Source organism: Leiobunum rupestre, chromosome 10, assembly GCF_980474605.1.
Source record: "Leiobunum rupestre chromosome 10, qqLeiRupe1.1.hap1, whole genome shotgun sequence".
NCBI classification, from domain to species: domain Eukaryota; kingdom Metazoa; phylum Arthropoda; class Arachnida; order Opiliones; family Sclerosomatidae; genus Leiobunum; species Leiobunum rupestre.
Window position 1 is genome coordinate 53598563 of NC_143393.1, and position 19762 is coordinate 53618324.

Below are 19762 nucleotides of genomic sequence, written 5' to 3' on the forward strand. Positions count from 1 at the left end.
AATTATTAGTGCTTTACACATATTCGCATGTTGTGCCTGTATGTAAATATTTTGGCTTTGCTTATTTTTGCATGTTAATGTTTGGGCTGTATTTAATTTGTATGTTGTGCTATGGTTTTTAATCTTTTCCTTATTTTCAATTATTCAGTTAACCATTTTATTAAGCTTTTACCATTGTATTTAAATTTAACTATAATGGCTTTAATATTTGGAATGTAATACGCGGTGTTATTTTTGAGAAAGTACGTTAGAAATATGAATGTTTACTCTACTTCCAGAAGCTGCTGCATCATATGCAGTTTCGATACCACCTGGTGTTCCGGCATATGACACCTCTGAAAATAAAGCTTTTACCCTCTCTTCCAATGGAGTAAGTTCTGGTAAATCAAATGCCGATCCTCCGACAGTTTGTTTGATTTTCGCATTGATTGATGCGGCTTTAGCCCGGAGACTAGATTTTAAAGTATTCCACTTCTTGCGGTTGTCAGAGGGATTTCGATATTGAGAGCAAAGGCTGTTGACTGCGTCGGTTATTTCGATCCAGTATTTGTGCTGCTGGGTATTCAGAGCACCTTTATAAAATGTATAAAATAATTTTTATAGAGCTAACGCGAGAAATTTCTAAATTTCTCCCATCATGCTTTTATTAACCAGAGCTTTCTTAATTAAGATATGTAATACACCTTTATGTTGTCAAAGTTCTGAAAAGTTTCGTTAATCCATCTTTGATAGGAGGATATTGGTTTCTTTATAAGAAAAGGCTCTGCCTTTAACCTGGTGCCATTACCAAGGGTAAATGTTCTCAAGATCCAATTTTTTTTAGCTTGTTATACAAATAATCAAAACCAACAAAATAAAATTATACCATTAATTGTTACAACATACTACAGATTGATTTTGTGATGGTTTTTATTTTTGTTTGTTTATTATTGTATTACAACGATTAAATTGGATTGAATAAATGCAAATTGAAAATAACAGCACCATTATTGCATGTTAATTCTATATTATTAAAAGAGGTTAGGTAATACTTAAACATCAAGAGGTTATGTTTTATGAACAAAATTTGTTTAAATAATTTGTAGGTAATAAAAAAGACTTATATGTTTAATTTATGTTATAAATAATTCTAACAAAAATATTTATTTAACTTTTTAATTATTTTTAACAATAACAAATAGATGGCGAATACAATTATATTTATTTTTAAGGGTTACAAATAGATGGCGAACTGAATGTAGATAATTTGTGAGGGTCACAAATAGATGGCGAATAAAATTATATTTATTTTAAGCGTTACAAATAGATGGCGAACTGAATGTAGATAATTTGTGAGGGTCACAAATAGATGGCAGGCCACTAAGCTGGGAACTGAAAATAAACAGACTATTAAGTATTGCTTAGTCCAGGCCATATTAAATAGTCTATGAGTGAACTGCTTGAAGCTGAACTGAACTATCTATATCATCTTTGCGTCATAGTAATGACGTGTGATAAGCCAATAGAAGGGCCAAAGCAAGAAGGCTTGAATGGGGGGAGGGAGAACTGTTTCCTGTGTATTTCAGCCAACCGGAGCTTCTTAAGCAAGAGGGCGGTACCCTTCTTGCCTAGGGGGTCACGCAGAATACGGCTGATTGAGTTTCAGGAGTGATCAAAAGGGCATCTAAAATATTTTTACAGTCTTCAGGAATTTGATTGTCGGACGATTTAGAAGGCTTTTGTAACTCCCGTTTCACCCTCAATTTTTTCAACATATCTCTTCAGTGTCATCTTTGATGGGAGCTTGAGGAAACCATTTTCCCTTGAAAATTGGTAACCTTCACGAGACGCAAAGTTCCAGATTGCACATAGCCGTAAAGTGTTTGTTGACCATGTGGGACGTTTACCTTTATAATTGCTTACTAAATCTAACAAGAATAAGGCTTCTTGGTTTTCTGGCTCAGCAGCATCTTCAATTAGTGGTACTAGTTTCAGGTAAGGCTTTTGTTTAAATTCTAATAAGCTCAACTATTTTTCGTAGCTGCTGTAAATTTTGGTTTTGACGCCAAATTTTTGATTGCAACTTATTTATGGTGACGAGTTTTTTATTTCTACAATTTCTTTTTGATTTCATCTAAAGCCACCTCAGAAATATCCTTTCATGAAGAACTTGCACTAGCACTTTCAACATGTGTAGTAGAATTACACGAAAGGACGCATGGAAGTTCACTACATACTACATCTTGGCCATTTTCACTCATTTGAAAATCTTTTCGTTTAATGTTTTTTAACCATAATAACAGAAATACATGAACCGAAATTATCAACGACCTCCTTTTTATTGGGGGGCAATTTCCCCGTGCGACAGGGGAAGGTTTTCCGTTTCCCGCGACTACAGGGAAAATGTCGAATGCACCACGGGTAACTAGACCGCCATCCAGTGAGGCTAAGATAAATTATTTCATCGAAGAAAATCGTGAGAAACGTGGCCTGCAAACCTAGGCTTAGCCGTGTTTTGTTTTTGATAGAGGTCAGTGGAACTGTGGAAGGCGGTAGCTGAAGCAGCTGTCCAAAATGGAAAAAGTAGATGAATTATAAACCTTTTTAGCTAATCTTACCATACCATTTATGTATGAAAGAACAGAGAAACACTTAGTTTTGTTTGAATAAGAAAATATACAAATTACTTAATGTAGCTACTTAAGATATATGAAACCCAGATTAGAGGTCGGGGATGGTTAATTTTTATTCAATATATAAAGCTCTCAAAATTATTAATTTTTTGATAAATTTGTAAAATTAATCGGAAAAACGACGTTTTTTTTTCGATAAAAAGCTCAAATTTTCCGAATAATACATGTTTTTTAATCATTTTCCGAAATAATAACCGGTAAATAGGTGGTTCTACAAAAGATTTTCGCTATAGAGGCTCATGGGAATTCAGTATGTTTGAGCAAGGCATCGTCTGCTAAGATCCGGCTGCTGATACTAAGGCCCGCGTATAGACAATTTTAGTTTAAAATATTAACAGCGTTACAAATAGATAAATAAAGGCTAGGGTTGTATTAAAAATATCTTTTTATGTGTTATGTATATTATTAGGTAGTCTGGTTTTAGTTATTTTTTTATCTACTAACCTTGAAAGATATAAAATACTCAGCAAAAATAAATAATCTTCTATAGCAGTTAGAACTTTCACTTTACTGTTAAACTAAACGTCAGGTAAGCCTTGTCTTAAATAGCGGACGACACTAAATTATCGGCCAACTTCGAGATTTCATTTTGACCGTAGTGACGCAAACTTACTGAAAACACCTATTGCTTTGTTTACATTTTTTTCCAAAAAAAATAAAAAACATGGATAATGATTAACCGTCCCCGACCTCTAACCCAGATAAAAATATTTAGGCTTGCAGTAGCAAAGAATATGGGAAGACCAAAGAAACAGAAGGCAACGGAAGAAGAAGAAACTGAAATAAACCACGAGAAAATAACTAGTAGAAATAAGATACCTTACGTTGCTATTTAGTTTTATATTTCAAATAAAACAAGTACAATTATTTTAACAAAATATTACAAATATTTATTGTGTATAATTCTTAACGTAGTCAAGTAAGTCTAGTTTTTATTATATTAGTCGTTAACTGGGCTTCATTAATGTATAGCAACTGATCACGATGATATTTGTTTGAGCTATTCTCTCCTTGAACGTTTCTTCTAATAGTCACAGCGTTTCTTTCACTGACACATGACGCACTTCTAATTTTCCCCCAGCATCATATTTTATTTATTTGTTTTTCGAGAAAGTTTCGCTCGGCCGTCGCCAGGTGGCGTATTCAAACCTTCGCCGCGGGAGTGAGGAGGTTCTCTTTTCGAGGAGGGGAAGATGACATCCGGTCACTAAGGTGGGGGGAAACGGGTAACCTGCTTCCCGTGTTAGAGGAATAGGACGCTGATAATTGCGGTTCATGTATTTCTGATAATAACCGAAGATTTTCATTGCTTGGGAACTCGTGAAAAGACAAATCTTTTCTATTTCTTGTATTTTAGGTACAAGACGGTATGGTTTCAAATTTATATACGTTTTATTTATAATAAGAATAAATCAAAAATTACCGAGACGTTTCTAAGCTCGATTTTCTAATAATGATTTTAAAAATGGCGCCTTGTATCAATAATGCGTCTCCTTATATGCAATTCTCCCCTCTTTGACTAAAAAACACATTTCCTTTAATTAGTTTAGTTTTTCTGGCAATTTTACCCGAACATAATTCTAAAACATGTTATTTTCATTTATGCCAACGTGTTTTTACCGAAAAAAAATTGCTATTACGAGACTGAACGTTTTGCTCGGATTTAATTCGATTCCCCCACCTTTTCCTGAAATAAAATTTACATATTTTGTGAGGAGTCGTAGCGTCCCTAGCGGGACTATTTTCTTTCGCTTATTTACATGGGATTTTCAAATATTAGCGCGGCAGTGCGAAATCAAAGTTGGCCGTGACAAGGAAAACAATTAAGGCCTAGCGTATTAGCGCGTCATTCAACTTTGGGAAGTACACAGTCACGCTCAATCTTCTCTTTCGCATGTAGGAAATACACGACTTTTTTTTTGAAATACACAAACATCGGTGTCGACCCGAGGCCTTAGACACCAGCACACACACAATAACTGATTAATCAGGGTGAGATATGTGTAACGGCCACGCCAACGGGGGGATACGTGGGGACAGGGGTGGGGACACCCGTGGCGGAAGTATCCCGACCACCCGTTGGGGGATTGGTAGTCGTCCTCACACGGCCTTCCACAAACTCTGCCTCCCGGACGCCTGGGATTACAGGAGTGAGCCACTACTCCCGGCGAAATACACGACTTAAATACGGCGAATGACATATGTCTCAGGTGCCCATTCTAGAAATGGCTCTCAGTGGAAATGTAAACACGTGGAAGATAGGGAACTGACACACATAAGAAAAACCATTATGAACTTCTGATAACTGACACTGAGGTAAAAGCTAAGCCAAATGACAACTGAAGTTGACCCGAAATATACGCTTAACGAACGAGGTCAATTGTACGCTAACCAGGGTTGGCACAATTTTACCAAGGGTGGAAAAACTAGACTTTTCCGCGGTTTTTTCTATCTATTGTTTTCCGTTTTTTCCACCTCTAGTGACAAAATTCAATAAAAAATAAATAATGAAAGCAGTATATTCTTCTATTCTATTCAGTCTTCTTCTGGCCTTTTTGCATATCTCCTATTTGCAATGACCAAATTAGTCACTTAATAGATATATCAATAATTTATTTAGCATGAAAAGAGTTTTTTCCATTTTTTCCGGTTTTTACCAGTTTTTCCCACTTGTCCCTGCAAAAACATGTTTTTTGCCGGGTTTTTGCCAACCTTGAGTCGTTAACAGTGCGTTTCCATACTCGATTTTTAAAAGGTATTTAAGTACATCGGACGGTGGAATGAAACTTTATTAAAGAGTGGTTCTAAGTTATAATCCTTTTCGCCCCAGAAATAGAATGGCCAAACGCGGGATGGGCCTCGGTGCCACTCGTCAAAAAGAACGGAAATTGACAATTGAGCCACGTTACAAACTTTCCAAAAAATGAAGTGACAATGTGAACACCTGCTGCAGTCTCGCAAAGACTATATACAAGTTCACTATATAGCGGTAGTTTATATAGTCTTTGGTGTAAACACACGTCGATGTTTCTGGGGAATCCCACCCTTTCTCTTTGCAATAAGAATGTCAAAATCGCCAATGCTAGCACGTTAGATTGACGAACAGCACTATAGGAACGCTTGCAAGGTCAAAACTTAGAAAAAAGAGTATTTTAAATCTATAATGGTGGCATATTTCTATTCCTAGATTGAAAATTCTCCAAACTTTTAAAATAAGCCTACATTAAAGTTTATTTAATATAATATAGTGTTTGATTGTATTCCGAAAGTTATATAATGGAAGAGATAATAATGGCATGGAATTAAAGGGTAACGCAAGTGGCCATGTGGGGGGGGGGCACTTGATTTCGAACCATTTTATCTTCTACAAAACATAAGTTAGTTTTCCAAGGACAATTTTACACCGCGCGAAAACATTCTTCTACTGTAACTACGTGGTGCAATTTCGCGCTCATTCCAGAATTTTTAGATTTTCTTTGCTCACCGCCAACGAACTCATGGCTTCAACAAAAATCTGAGTTATTTTATTTGACGTTGATATTTTTTATTTGCCGACTGAATATTACAATTATGGAGGTTGAAACTTTAGGCCTTATATCCATTCTCCCAATCATTATACCTCGACTGAATATTTATCTTGGTTTTATTATATTTCTTTTGAATAATTGCCCTAATTTTTTTGTTTTGTAGAAAGGATCCGATTTGTCAATAAGCTCGAAAACATCACTTTCCTTGGCCACCAGCACTGCCAGATATAATTTTACCTCTTGCGACCAACAACACTTCAAAGGAGCCTCAATTTAAAATAGGCCATATTTTATAAACAAGCCCAAATTCTAGACGTCGCGCACTTTCTCAACAGTTTTAAGTGTTTAGGGAAATTTTATAGAAACTCCAATTTTTAATATTCGAAATATTAGTACTAATTAATCAAATTATGAATTTTTTTATGAAAAATTGTACATATATTGAGGGTATTATATTTCGGAGTGCTTTAAAGCTTATTCCTTTGAAAGAAATCGATATCCTGCCGATTGAAGTGTATATGGTCGAAAACCTCCGAAAAGTAGCCCAACAGCTCAAATCATTTTCTCCCGCAAGCAGATATAAAAAGTAGCCCAATTGGGCTGTGGAAGAGCCCAACTGGCAGCTGTGTCGGCCACTTTCGCGATTAAAGACTATACAGAGTAAAGAGGCTCATTTATACAGAAGGAAAGGCTATGGCAGATAGCGCATGCGCAGTCGTTCTTGTTATCTTTAAGATAATTTACCCCCCCCCCCCGGCATGGCCACTTGCGTTGCCCTTTAAAGGATCCTCAAATCGAATAATTTTAACACAATCGTCAAATAAAAGCAACACTTAATAGTCTTAGTCGATAGCTACGCCGCAAAATTTTCGTGTTGAAAACGAAAACATTTGAGAGAGTTGGCCGTTTTCGGTCTATCGAAATATGGCAGCCTTGCCTGCCTTCCGGCCTGTATCTCCATACCGAAAATGGCCGACGATTACGCCCCCGCAAATATTTTACTAGACTAGTGAGAGCGCATGGTGATAAATTGTTCGAAATTGGTATACAGCTCTGAAAATTGATATACACGTGCCTTGAACTATAATCTCGACTACTTAAATTTTATTTAAAAAAAAACCGACTGAAAAAACTTTTATAAACAAAAACGCCTTTGTTGCCGAGGACGCGCGCATCTTAGTTTGTGGGTGTTTTTAAAATATAGGTTCTACGTTACACCGCATCTCCGCAACTTTAGGAATAAAAATGGTAAATCGCGTGTAGCTCGCGTGGTAAAGGTGGTAAAGTTATGAATTTTTTATGGAAATACGTGTCACAGTGCTTCTTAAAACCTGATATGGAACCACATCGAGGTATTTTTTTTACAAGAGCGTTTTTTGCTTATAAAAGTTTTTCCAGTCGGTTTTTTTTTTAAATAATATTTAAGTAGTCGAGAGTATAGTTCAAGGCACGTGTATATCAATTTTCAGAGCTGTATATCAATTTCGAACAATTCGGGTATATTTTGTAACCATGAGCTCTCACTAGACTGATCGGCGGCGCGGCGGTTTTGACCGTTATTTTGAATTATCGACTAAGACTATAGGTACAAATGTCCACAAATAAAGAAATCATGCTAGACACGTCTTTGTACAATGATTGAGACATGTTTACAAATTGATTTTTCGCTACAGACTGATAAATACTGGAAAATATTATTTATAGGTAATATTTTATTTTTTTATTAGATTGGATTTACTTTTAATGTAGTATTGCATTATTTTTAAAAACATCCGAGGATAATTGTGGTCTATTGTATTTTTAAGTGGTTTTTAAAAACGTTTTTGGTTGTTAATTATTAGTTAAATAATTAATAAATAAACTCCGTATTTATTATCTCTGATACTCGAACGTAACTAATAATTTTTTTAATTTTAATTTCTCATTTTCTTATAGAGTGTTGTCGTCTGAAACCCTGCGACGTCACCATTGTAATTTGCCTATTGATAAAAAACGGTAACTGTCATGGCGGCCACTATAGAGCTCTACCACTTGTATAGGGGTCTACCACTTGTATAGGGGTCTACCATGGACTAATTAATGTATACACAGGGACGGTCCGCACAACGCCACTCTCTCATAAAATCGGTGACTAAGTCTTGTTAATGCTGTTCCCTCTTTTCCTCCCCCCTTAAGCAAAGTTAGCCGAGTCAAAACGTCATCAAACGGAAAAACGATGCTGCCATGGACTAATTAATGTATACATTAATTAGTCCATGGGTCTACGTCACCAATGCTTTTTCGTATTGAGAAACCCGCTCAAAATGGCGACCATTACACTGCCAAAGCTAGGGAAAGCAGACGACGTTAAATATCTCTATTAACACTATAGCTGTGACGTTACAAGTTTTCAAAATCGTATCAGACGACAACACTCTATTGTTTTTGAATTATTTAATTTAATGCTAGACCATACGATATCCATATTTTTGATGCCAGAATTAAAATTTTTGCACTAAAATTTCACTTGAAAACTATGGAAAAATATTTTTATTTTGTAGATATAGCCTATCAAATTTGGAAATAATAACTTTTAGTAACCCATTTCAAAACAAGGAACTTTTAGTAACAGATTTAAAAACTAGGAACTTTTAGTAACCGATTTCAAAACTTGGAACTTTTAGTCACCGATTTCAAAACTAGTAACTTTTAGTCACCGATTTCAAAACTAGTAACTTTTAGTCACCGATTTCAAAACTAGTAACTTTTAGTCACTGATTTCAAAACTAGTAACTTTTGGTAAAAAAAAGTAACTGAGAATCAGCATTTTAAATATAACGCTTTTCTTACATCTTCGCAATGACGCAAAAAAATATCGAAATAGCACCACACGCTAGTGAATTCCTAAACTTCATTATCGCCTTGATTTGATTGGCGGATTTTTAAAACGCTTTGAAAACTAAAACTACCACTTTAGAATTGTCTACTTAAGACAATGATTTATCGCATTATAAATAAATTAAATACGCATTTGTTTAATTTTCCATTCGGATGACAAAAAGAAAAGAAATTGTAAATAGTGATTAAAGTTAGCTTTACGAAAAAATGGGTGGATAACTAATTATTGTTAGTCTATTTCAATTAATTTACTTAATTTCGATTAAATTTCAACAACATCTGAATTGAATTGAAAAAAATTATATTATAAATAAATCTGAAAACATTGTACTAATTATTTTATTAACGGTACCAGATAATCAGTTTGCGGTAAAACCTGGAAACGACGTTGTCTTATTTTGAACTACGCGATGGAAAATTCCATTTCTATGGAATTCGACCTTGACGTCACCGCGGAATCTACACTGCGCGGCCTGAACATATTCCCGCCATTGTTTTCTATCAGTACTACAGCCCCACTTTGAGGGGTGCAACCCTTTTTCCACTTAAAGGGTAATCCTCCTCCCCCCCTCCCCACGTTAACCCAACACATGTTAATAGCGCGATAAAAGGCGTGCCAATAGTTACTTGATAATCCGAAACGTACCACCTTCGAACTTTCTAGAAAACTTTCCACTTGAGATGGTACGAGTGAAACACGAGAAAAACCCCGAATCAGGGCTTGCCCCGGTATAAAAAGGGTCCGAGCTCGGCTAAGAGCGTCAAAGTTGCTCCAGCGTTTCCAGGGACGAGACACGGCATCCAGGACTACGGCAGTGACCAGGGACACAACTTAAACAGATGGGAGTTGGCCATTGGTAAAAATCTTTTAAATAATTTTTTTTTAGCTTTACTGCTTTACCGAACTTGGGTACTGATAGTTCTGGCAACTTGAACATTTTACTTTATTACGGGGACAAATAGTTTAGAATATGAATTTCGTTCACACGAAGGAATCGGTAGGTTTTTTTCTGGATTAACATTTCAATTATCCAGGAAAAACTTTGTGTATTTCATGTGGACGCTGAATCAACGTTGGGTCTTGGGGCCAATCGGCGACGTCGCTAATAAACGAGACGACCAGCAATATTAGCCATGTGAAATCACCGGGAGGAATCATTCTGAATGTGGTCACTTTTTCAGGATATTCTCTGTCGGTGTTTTCACGCGGCCGAAAAAATCAACAATGCCGTTAAAATATGTTTCTCGAAATTTCGAACCTAGGAATTGCACGTACTCACGCGATGTTTTAAATTCGCATGAGAGGTGCAAGGCCTTGGTTTGATTCGAATTTACGCCACTATCACATTTTTTGCAATTCATTACATTAATAATAATAATTAGATCTCACCGGGTGGTAAGCGCCGAATGTGTCAAAAACAATTCGGTGAAAACGACTCGGTTTTACGTGGGATCGCCAAGCTCAAGGTCAGGATGGAATAAGTATCTACCTGTATCTTTAATTTACTAATGGCCTGCTTAAAGCAAATAGTGCTAGAGGTTAGTTTCGTTTTAACTGTTATCTTGGGGTCACAATTAAAAAATTCTACTTGTCGGGAACAATCAGTGGTAGGTGTTGACGCAAAGTAACTATATTGTCACTGTGTTTTCATTTTAAAAATAAAGTACTGTATAGTTTCGGTGGCTAGATACCATAAAGACATCAGTTTGAAGGGTTTTATTAATTTTAATCATGAAATTCTCCCTTCCCCATCAAAATCGGGTCACGTGTCAAACCGGTTGTCTTATTGTGAGTGTATTATGACGCAACTCACAGTAGTTCCGCTGGTATTTACACGTGATCTTCAAACATCAAAATCCGAGGATGGATCCATTCATCAGCCCTGGCGACGGATGCAAGCACTTAATCAGGGGACCATGGATCTTACGTGTTTTGCGTTGAGTATTCTCAATACCTCAGCGCAATACCGATGGTTTTACATTGGATTTTCAATCGCACCAACACGAGCTGCGGATGGAACTACTGGACCCGGAACCCAACGGACCTTCTGTAATACCGGGAGTTTTGCGCTGTGTGTTTAAAGACCTACAGCGCAATACTGATGGTTTTATATGAGGTCTTCAGTGACGTCAGTCCAGCAGAGTTACAGGCGGGGCTATTTACCGGGTCAGTTCCTCGTTTTGCTACGCATTGGAATTCAGTCAAACGAGATGAATCTAGGCTCTGTAAATGGACCGGCGATTTCGACTTAGCGGTGACATCTGGCGGACTTATTAAGAAGTCAAGCCGAGACTGTTACAACTGAAATTCAAATTTGAACGAATGCCGAACCAATCTACAATTTGAGCTTCATCGTGACATTTCATCATTTCTTTGCTGGAAGCTTTTTAGTAAGTTTGCTATCACAGAGAAATGCTTGCTTTCCTACTTCCAACAAGAAAATCTGCCTCATCCGGAATCTATGGACAACGCGGCTCATTGAAGGTTGGGAAGACACAACTGGCTCCAAACAACGTTATTATAATTTATTAAAACTTGTTTGTGCGTGTTGATGGCGTTGTCAAACTGCTATCACATGCGTATACAGGATTTGATATGACTTAGATTTAGATTTGAGTTCTGATAAGTGACCTTTAACCAGCACATATAACATTGTTATCTTAAGTTAACATCATTTTGGCTTTGTTGTAAATCAATTTTTTTATCTCATAAAAATTTCCAAGCAATTCTTTGGTTTTTATTTTGTTATGCACTTTTTATTTCTTTATAATTTGACCAAGTGCTTCGGTCGAAAGTGTAGCTGTTGGAAGAGGTTGGGCATAATCATATCTAGATTATTTAATAGGCTTATAAAATCCCACTAACTGCTTAAAGGGAAACAAACATTGAGAGCAAAGCTGTTAAAGATTCGATTTTGTTTCTACACTTTTTATAATTATTTCCAGAAAGGGAAAAAATTTAAATAAAGAAATAAAAACGATAGATCAATTGGGCATGTGCATTTTTCAGTTTGGCAAATAGTGCTATTTTTCATAAGGGTCACTAACTCGATCGGTGTTAAGTGAAATGGGGTAGTGAAAATTAAATAAATATATGCAGAAAAGACGGGAAAAGCATATTCAGGACCGAAAACTATCGCTACGCAACTTTTGGTTCGCCATTGAAACCTATTGTCACTTTCGCTTCCGTTTTCGGACGTCAGACCTGCTATTGTTTCCAGAATATCCAATCGTTTGGTGCGTGTATTACGGATATCTGCTACGACGCTGTTATGATAGGCGCTGATCTGCTTTGTCTGGTTGAGACATGGGCCAAAGAAGGTGATGATATCTCACTTCCTGGCTTTGCGTACTTTGGGGGCACTACGTTAAAACGTAAATCTTTACGGGTCACATTCGGTTCGTCCATTTACCATAGGTCATCAGTTTTTGCTTCGAACCTTTCAGAAAAGGTGAAATATGGTCTCCTCCCCAATCGAACTCGTAATGCTAGGGCTCATTTTGAGCGACTTTGGTTCGAATGCACTCTGGGAGGCGAGCGATTCGATGTTTTGTTGATTTACAAGTCCCTAGCCGCTAGTTTGAAATTGGTGTTAGACGATATTGGCCCGTTGCTTGGCCAAAAGTATAGTAACTCAATTCCGACAGTCATCGTTGGCGATTTCAACCTGGATTTCTTACAGCGGCGGACAAAATGTATGGAGCTTTTCTGCCCATATGGAGTCGAGCTTATGCCTGGTTTGAATGGTAAATTTTCTACAGACGGAGACATACAAATAGACTTGGCATTCGGCAATAAGCTTTTCAATATTTCGCTCAATTCCGTGAGAGTTACTATTCATACCATAAAACGATTTGTTTTTATAACAAGAGCAGTTGAGAAAACATTTTTTAATGGCCTTGATGTATCAATTTTTTATATGTTTTGGACAAGCCAAGGTCTGAATATGGGTATGGAAATGCAAGGTCCGTAAATGTGCGATGCGTACCGCACTATACGGTTGGCTCAGGCGGCCCGGCTGGTAGCCGGGTTTCGGGGGGGAATATTTGGGGTGGGAGTAAGAGGAGCGCGACAAGAGCTTGACGGACTCACATGAGCCCCGCAGAAAAATAACAAGATGCCAGGCGTCCGGGAGGCAGATTTTGTGGATGGCCGTGCACAGTGTTTCGAAATCGACTTTTTAGTGACAAAATTAAAAATCAACTCAATATAATAAATGTATATATATTTTAAATTGTCGTTTTAAGTTGTATCCGAAAATATAAATTATATTTCGCTACCTGCCACCAGAGGGTCAAACGTTCCCTACATGGAATTCCATAGAATTTCTTTTTGCAAAGCGTGTACAGAACTATGTTATACATTAATTTAAAATTTGGTAAAATTCGATTGAACAGATCTTCTGTAAAATGCAATCAAAGGGCCAATTTTGACCAAAATACGGCTTTTTCTAAAGGCTTTTTATCCAAAATTTGCAAGTTGTTGCAAAATATTTCATCACTGTCTCGTAGAACCGTTCCCGTAGGATAACTTGCAAAAAACCCGAGCACCAATCACCTCCAAGTTTTTAAGATATATCAAGTTTTATCACGTTTAAAAATATTTATTGAAATAGCTAACTCATGGTGTCTCTGTACATCTTGTTTGCCTTTTCATTACTTAAAAACCTACTACGAAGGAGAAATACCTAGCTTATTCTAATATTAGTAGGATTTTGCGAGGGGCTGATCACTCCGCGTAATCGGTGTACAGAACCGTACCTTTGACTGTACTAATAGGATTACGCGTAATCTTTGAAGTCCCTGCCTTTGGCAGTGCTAATCTAAGCGTAATCCGGTGTACAGATTTTCTAAGAGTGGTTAGCCCCTCGGGATTTTGTCGTGCCTGGCTTCAAATAGTCTCGAACTAGCTAGGGGTTTCTCCTTCGTAGTAGGTTTTTTAGTAACGAAAAGGCAAACAAGATGTACAGAGACACCATGAATTAGCTATTTCAAGAAAGGTTTTTTAAACGTGATAAAACTTGATATATCTTAAAAACTTGGAGGTGATTGGTGCTCGGATTTTTTGCAGGTTATCCTCCGGGAACGGTTCTACGAGACAGTGATGAAATATTTTACAACAACATGCAACTTTTGGATAAAAAGCCTTTAGAAAAAGCCGTATTTTGGTCAAAATTGGCCCTTTGATTGCATTTTACAGAAGATCTGTTTAACCGAATTTTACCAAATTTTAAATTAATGTATAACATAGTTCTATACACGCTTTGCAAAAAGAAATTCTATGGAATTCCATGTAGGGAACGTTTGACCCTCTGGTGGCAGGTAGCGAAATATAATTTATATTTTCGGATACAACTTAAAACGACAATTTAAAATATATATACATTTATTATATTGAGTTGATTTTTAATTTTGTCACTAAAAAGTCGATTTCGAAACACTGTGCCGTGTGAGGACTGAGGACGACAAATCTCAACGGGAAAAATATGAAGCGCAGAACCTTTTAACGCTAACGAAGGGGGGAACCAGGCTTAGAAATAAGCGGTGGTCACTGGGTCAAAGACCAGTTTATTAATTGCTCGGAGTAGTTTTTTTATTCAAAAGCTAGGGGTTCACTGGTCCAGTGTCTAGTTTATTAATTCAAAATTATCTACTGTATTATTAACCAACTGGTCTACGTGACCACTTAAATAATTCAAGAGTTGGGAGTCACTGGCCAAATTGACCAGTTTAGAAATAAACCTTATTTCCAAGCTTGGGGGGGGGGGGAACACTATAAGCCCAATAAAGTCGGTGCCGCGGCTCGGCATAGATCAGGAAAGTGGAAAGGGACAATGGCCAGTAGTCCCAGAACGACTTTCGATAAGAAGGGGGGGGGGGGTAGAAAGGAAGGGGTAAGCTTATTAGCCTGTCACCTGGACGACCAGCGTCCAGGTAGGTAGATGAGTTCGCGGAAGAGAATTCCTAACCAGAGCCATAAATTTTAGAATGTGGGAATTTTGGGAAATGATTAAAAAAAATCATCTGACTATGTGAAAAAGAATACCAGATAATTTTAGCGTTACAAGACAAACTAGTCTTAAAGTTCAGTGATAAACTCAATCAACAAGACACACGTTAAAGAACTTAGTCACTAGTTTCATCACGCAAGGTTAAAAGACCGACTATAACAAGGGAATTTAATATTAAAATAAATCAACAAGAGACATTAAAAAACTTCATCACCCGTTACACCACACAAAAAGTTTAAAATACAAACTAAGAGTTTAATCCACACCCGACGAACTTCCTTTTGGGTAATAAAAGCAATAATGGAACTGTAAACAAACAATAATAAATAAACCTATCTTCAAATTACATACTGTGCGCCTACCGAAGACTGTATTTTTAATTATCACTTTACTACATAGATGGCAACAGTGGTTGAAATTCAAATAAATATTTCAAATTTCGTCTGCTACAATTTTTCTAAACAGTAAACTTTGCATTCGGTCGGTTGTTTTTGGTTGTAGTTTCTAAGATAGTTATTGCTTTTAATCTTAAAACATTGGTATATAAATTACTGACACGTTTTTATAAAAGTAAGTTTCTGTTGCCATTTTCATATAAAGTTATTAGGGTTCCAATTTACATTTTTTATTTGTCTAGAATTATTTATATCGATAAGCCTTTGTGATGAGGAGTCCATACTGTTGTTTTCAAATAGATGCTTCTTATCTATGTACTCCTCCACAAACAACTTATAACTTTTTTTAAAATGATCGTCGGTATCATTCTTTGAGCGATAGTACCATACAATATCGTTTTCGGTAAAATCAGGAACGTTTAAAATCGAAGGAACGTAACCTGTTATAGGAAAAATAACACCAGCGACTCCGACGATCGCCATCTTTAAAACACTTTTTTTTTACTGCGATTTAATTGGTTGTCTAAATATTGGACATGTAGCACCATCTATTGACCAAAGTCGGCATTATAATTTCAGTCTAAGGAAAATTGCCCCTTCCATTCCGTCTTTCTCCAATATATTTGAAGATAGGTGTATTCAAGTCACCATCGAGATTATATTATTAATACGCTTAAAAAGTTAAAGCATCGAAGACTCTATTTCCCTTCACACTACCCGTTTATAGCCTCTGCTACAAATAGATCGAAATTTAAAATATAACTTTTTGTCAGATTACCTTGCAAGTTAAGTCAATACCAATATGCATTAATCAAGAATGTATTTATGTACTTAGAATATGGGAGACCAAAAAATCCGAAGCAGTCGGACTTAAGCTTAATTACATTCACGGGTATCTTTTTTATGAATTTGTGAAATTATATGAATTTTGGTGCTTGAACCATACCCACATTTGAATCCCAGTTTAAGTATTGATTTAAATCTTATTTCCACTAATTTCAATTATTTAAAGAATTATGTTCATCATGTTTTGCTTAACCATACTTTGTGTCGATGTGAAACTAATATTTCGGCTGGGCCGACTTGTTAAGTACATAGAAGTCAGCTAAAGCGTAACATAGAGGAGTGACGACACTGCCAAAACCGCTAGGGATTCTGGGAGAGCTTCTTCCGCATTGATGCGGGAAGATAGTTAACGCTATAGGTATAGGATTTTTCCATCCATCACATCCGTAGCTCCATGTTGAAACGATCCGCGGTCATCATATTCGAATTCAGTAATGCCAGATCGTGGAAATGAAATTTCCCTTTCACCGAGTTAAAATATCCATTTTCGTACAAATAATTCCCTGGTTTTCCAAAATCTGAGAAACCTTTCGTATTTACCGGAAACATTTCCCTGGGAATAGTGGATTTCATTGTTTTCAAAAAATATATATTTTTTTCAAATTAAATCAATATTGTCACATTTTTTGTCTAAATTCCCCATTTCCCGATTTTCGGGGTATTATTTTCCCTAGATGTGGGAAATTGATCTCGATCTAATTTTTCCATTCACGGAAACTTCGGAAAGAGGTCAGAGGAAGGAATGACGTCAATCGCACCGGAAAAAATGAACAAGTGACATTCCGGACTGATATGATTTTTAAAATATATACATTCTTGGTTCAATTTTGACTAAATTAAAAACCATATTTTAATTCTAGTTAATGCTTAAATAAATAATAAATGCCAACTTTATTCATGTCATTAGTGATTAGGAAACCATTGGTTCATGATCAAGCCAGCTAAGCCAAAGTTGAGCGTTAGATCGAGATACGAATGTGTTTTTAAATAAATTAACGAATTTATTCAAAAGTATTTCTTTACCGATATAAAACCAACTACAAGTTTTAATTTGACTAAATTAAACAAACAAATAATAATCTGAGTTAATTTTTAATTAAATAATAAATCCTTTAATATGTAAACTGATTCCGTTGAAAAGGTAGACTCTTAAGTCGGACCTTAGAGGCTTACATCAGAGAGTGTAAAGTCGCTTCGCTACAGAGAGGCGCCTCTCTTTCAAAAATCCGTGGTACGATTTTATTCGCCGAGAATGTCCACAATTCCCGGGCGTTTGATGGCGCTAGTAGTATCTCCGGCGCGCGCTAGATTAGAGTTTGAGAAGACGCAAAAAAGGAAGTGTTTTAGGTATTTTTGCAAGTTTAATTTATTTTGAAATGTCTTGTTCGGCTAAAAATTGTAAATCGAATAAAAAAGTAACCACGCGTCTGTCTTTTTTTTTTCAAGTTTCCAAGGGATAAAGACCGGTGAATACGCGTTTTAATTTAATAAGCATTAACATTTCTTAAAACTTAATAGTTCTGCAGTGGCTGCAAAATGTAAACAGTGAAAAGCTCCAAAATAAAACTACAAATTGCTTGCACTTTAACCACGTATTTTGCGGTCTTCATTTCACTGACGATTGTTTTATGAATATCAAAACCAAAAACCGGCTTACACCATTAGCTACACCTACTAATTCCAATGAAACCACGGTTTTCCCTAGGTAAACTGAAGGCAAAAACATATCCCGCCATGGTCTCTTACTGCCTTATGTTCATTTATAATTAATTCAAATAGTAGCAAATATAAATGCACCTGAAGATCATATTACAACTACAATCTTGTGTAAGGTAAACGCAGCACTACAAATGCCAAATTATGCCCTCCAAAATCAATTCAACGAAGAAAATGATAATTTATATAAAATATTCACAATGATGAACACTCGCTTTAAATGAATTTTTTTATACTGGATGAAGTCAATTCCTATGAATTTAAACCCAGAACTATATATTGAATTCTATTCCATTTAAATATATTTGTACTTAACATAATTATAGCCATTCAACTAAACATTTTGACAATAATGAAAACGATAACATTGAAGGTTTCGTCGAGGGGGTAGGCACTTGGAAAGAAATTGTACACCAGATTTCCAAATATTTCCAATATTTCTTGTGGATTTCTAGGAATGTTTATTTTTATTTCTCGCTATTTGTACACCATATTTCTTAAGTGGCTACCCCCTCGGGTTTCGTAGACTTCGGTCCATATGGAAGGTCAAAATAGTACGCAAATCAGGCCCTAGTGTTCATGGTGAATGACATAAAACTGAAATTCAAACCACCAATTGGTTACTTCCTCACAAAAGATGCTTGTCAAGAACAGACTTTGAAGATATTGCTTCATGATTGCGTAACTCACCTAAAACGTATTGGCCTTATTGTCAAAGCTGTAGTCTGTGACCAAGGAACAGGCAATCAAAATTTGTTCAAAAGTATGGGGATATCAGTGGAAAAGCCATTCATTGAAATTGATCCTCCACATCTCTTGAAAAGTGTGAGGAACAATTTCCATAATAGTGGAAGGCAATCTAGTTTCTTGGGCAGTCCTAGAACATTTTTTCAAAATAGACCAAGAAATTGGTAAGTTTCAAAGCACACATATGCTGAAACGTAAACATATCAAGTTACCAGCATTTTCTAACATGAAAGTCAGTTTAGCTGCCCAAATTTGCAGTCAAAGTGTTTCTAATTCAAATGGCCTGTTCAATGGGATTAGGAGAGTTTTAACAATTGAAAGCACATACACAGCAAAGTTCCTCTTACACATGAACGGTCTTTTTGATTGCTGCAATAGCAGGACATTAAACAATGAAACACACTGTAAGAGAGCAATGACTGATCAATCCATCCACATACCAATGCTGAAAGAAAAATTGGAAAGGTTTAATACATGGTAGCTTCAGAACTGTAGGTATAAAACCTTACCTTGTATTGAAGGGTGGAAACTATCAATTCAGTCTTTGCTACTCCTATGGAATGATATAAAGGATAATTTTGGTTTTAAGTTCTTAGTAACTGGAAGAATTAGTCAAGATTTTTAGAAAACTACTTTGGTTCCATTTTCCAATAAGGAGACAATTGAGATCTTCCAAATCCTCAACAATACCAGGCAGCGTACAGAGCTGCATCAGTCAATAGCCTCTTAAAACCATCAGATTCATATTGAATTGACAATTTGGATGACTTTATTTTAAACAGACTCGTTTAAAGTACCAGCTCCTGGACCATGATGAAGAATTGTCCAAATATGATAACCATTGGGTTTTGCAAGGTAAAGGACAATTCACTGACAAAGATTATATTTAATTAAGATTTGGCCAGCCCATAAAATATTCCACTTTAGATTCCACGAATTTCTTTTGATATATTAAAAAAGTACAGTTGATA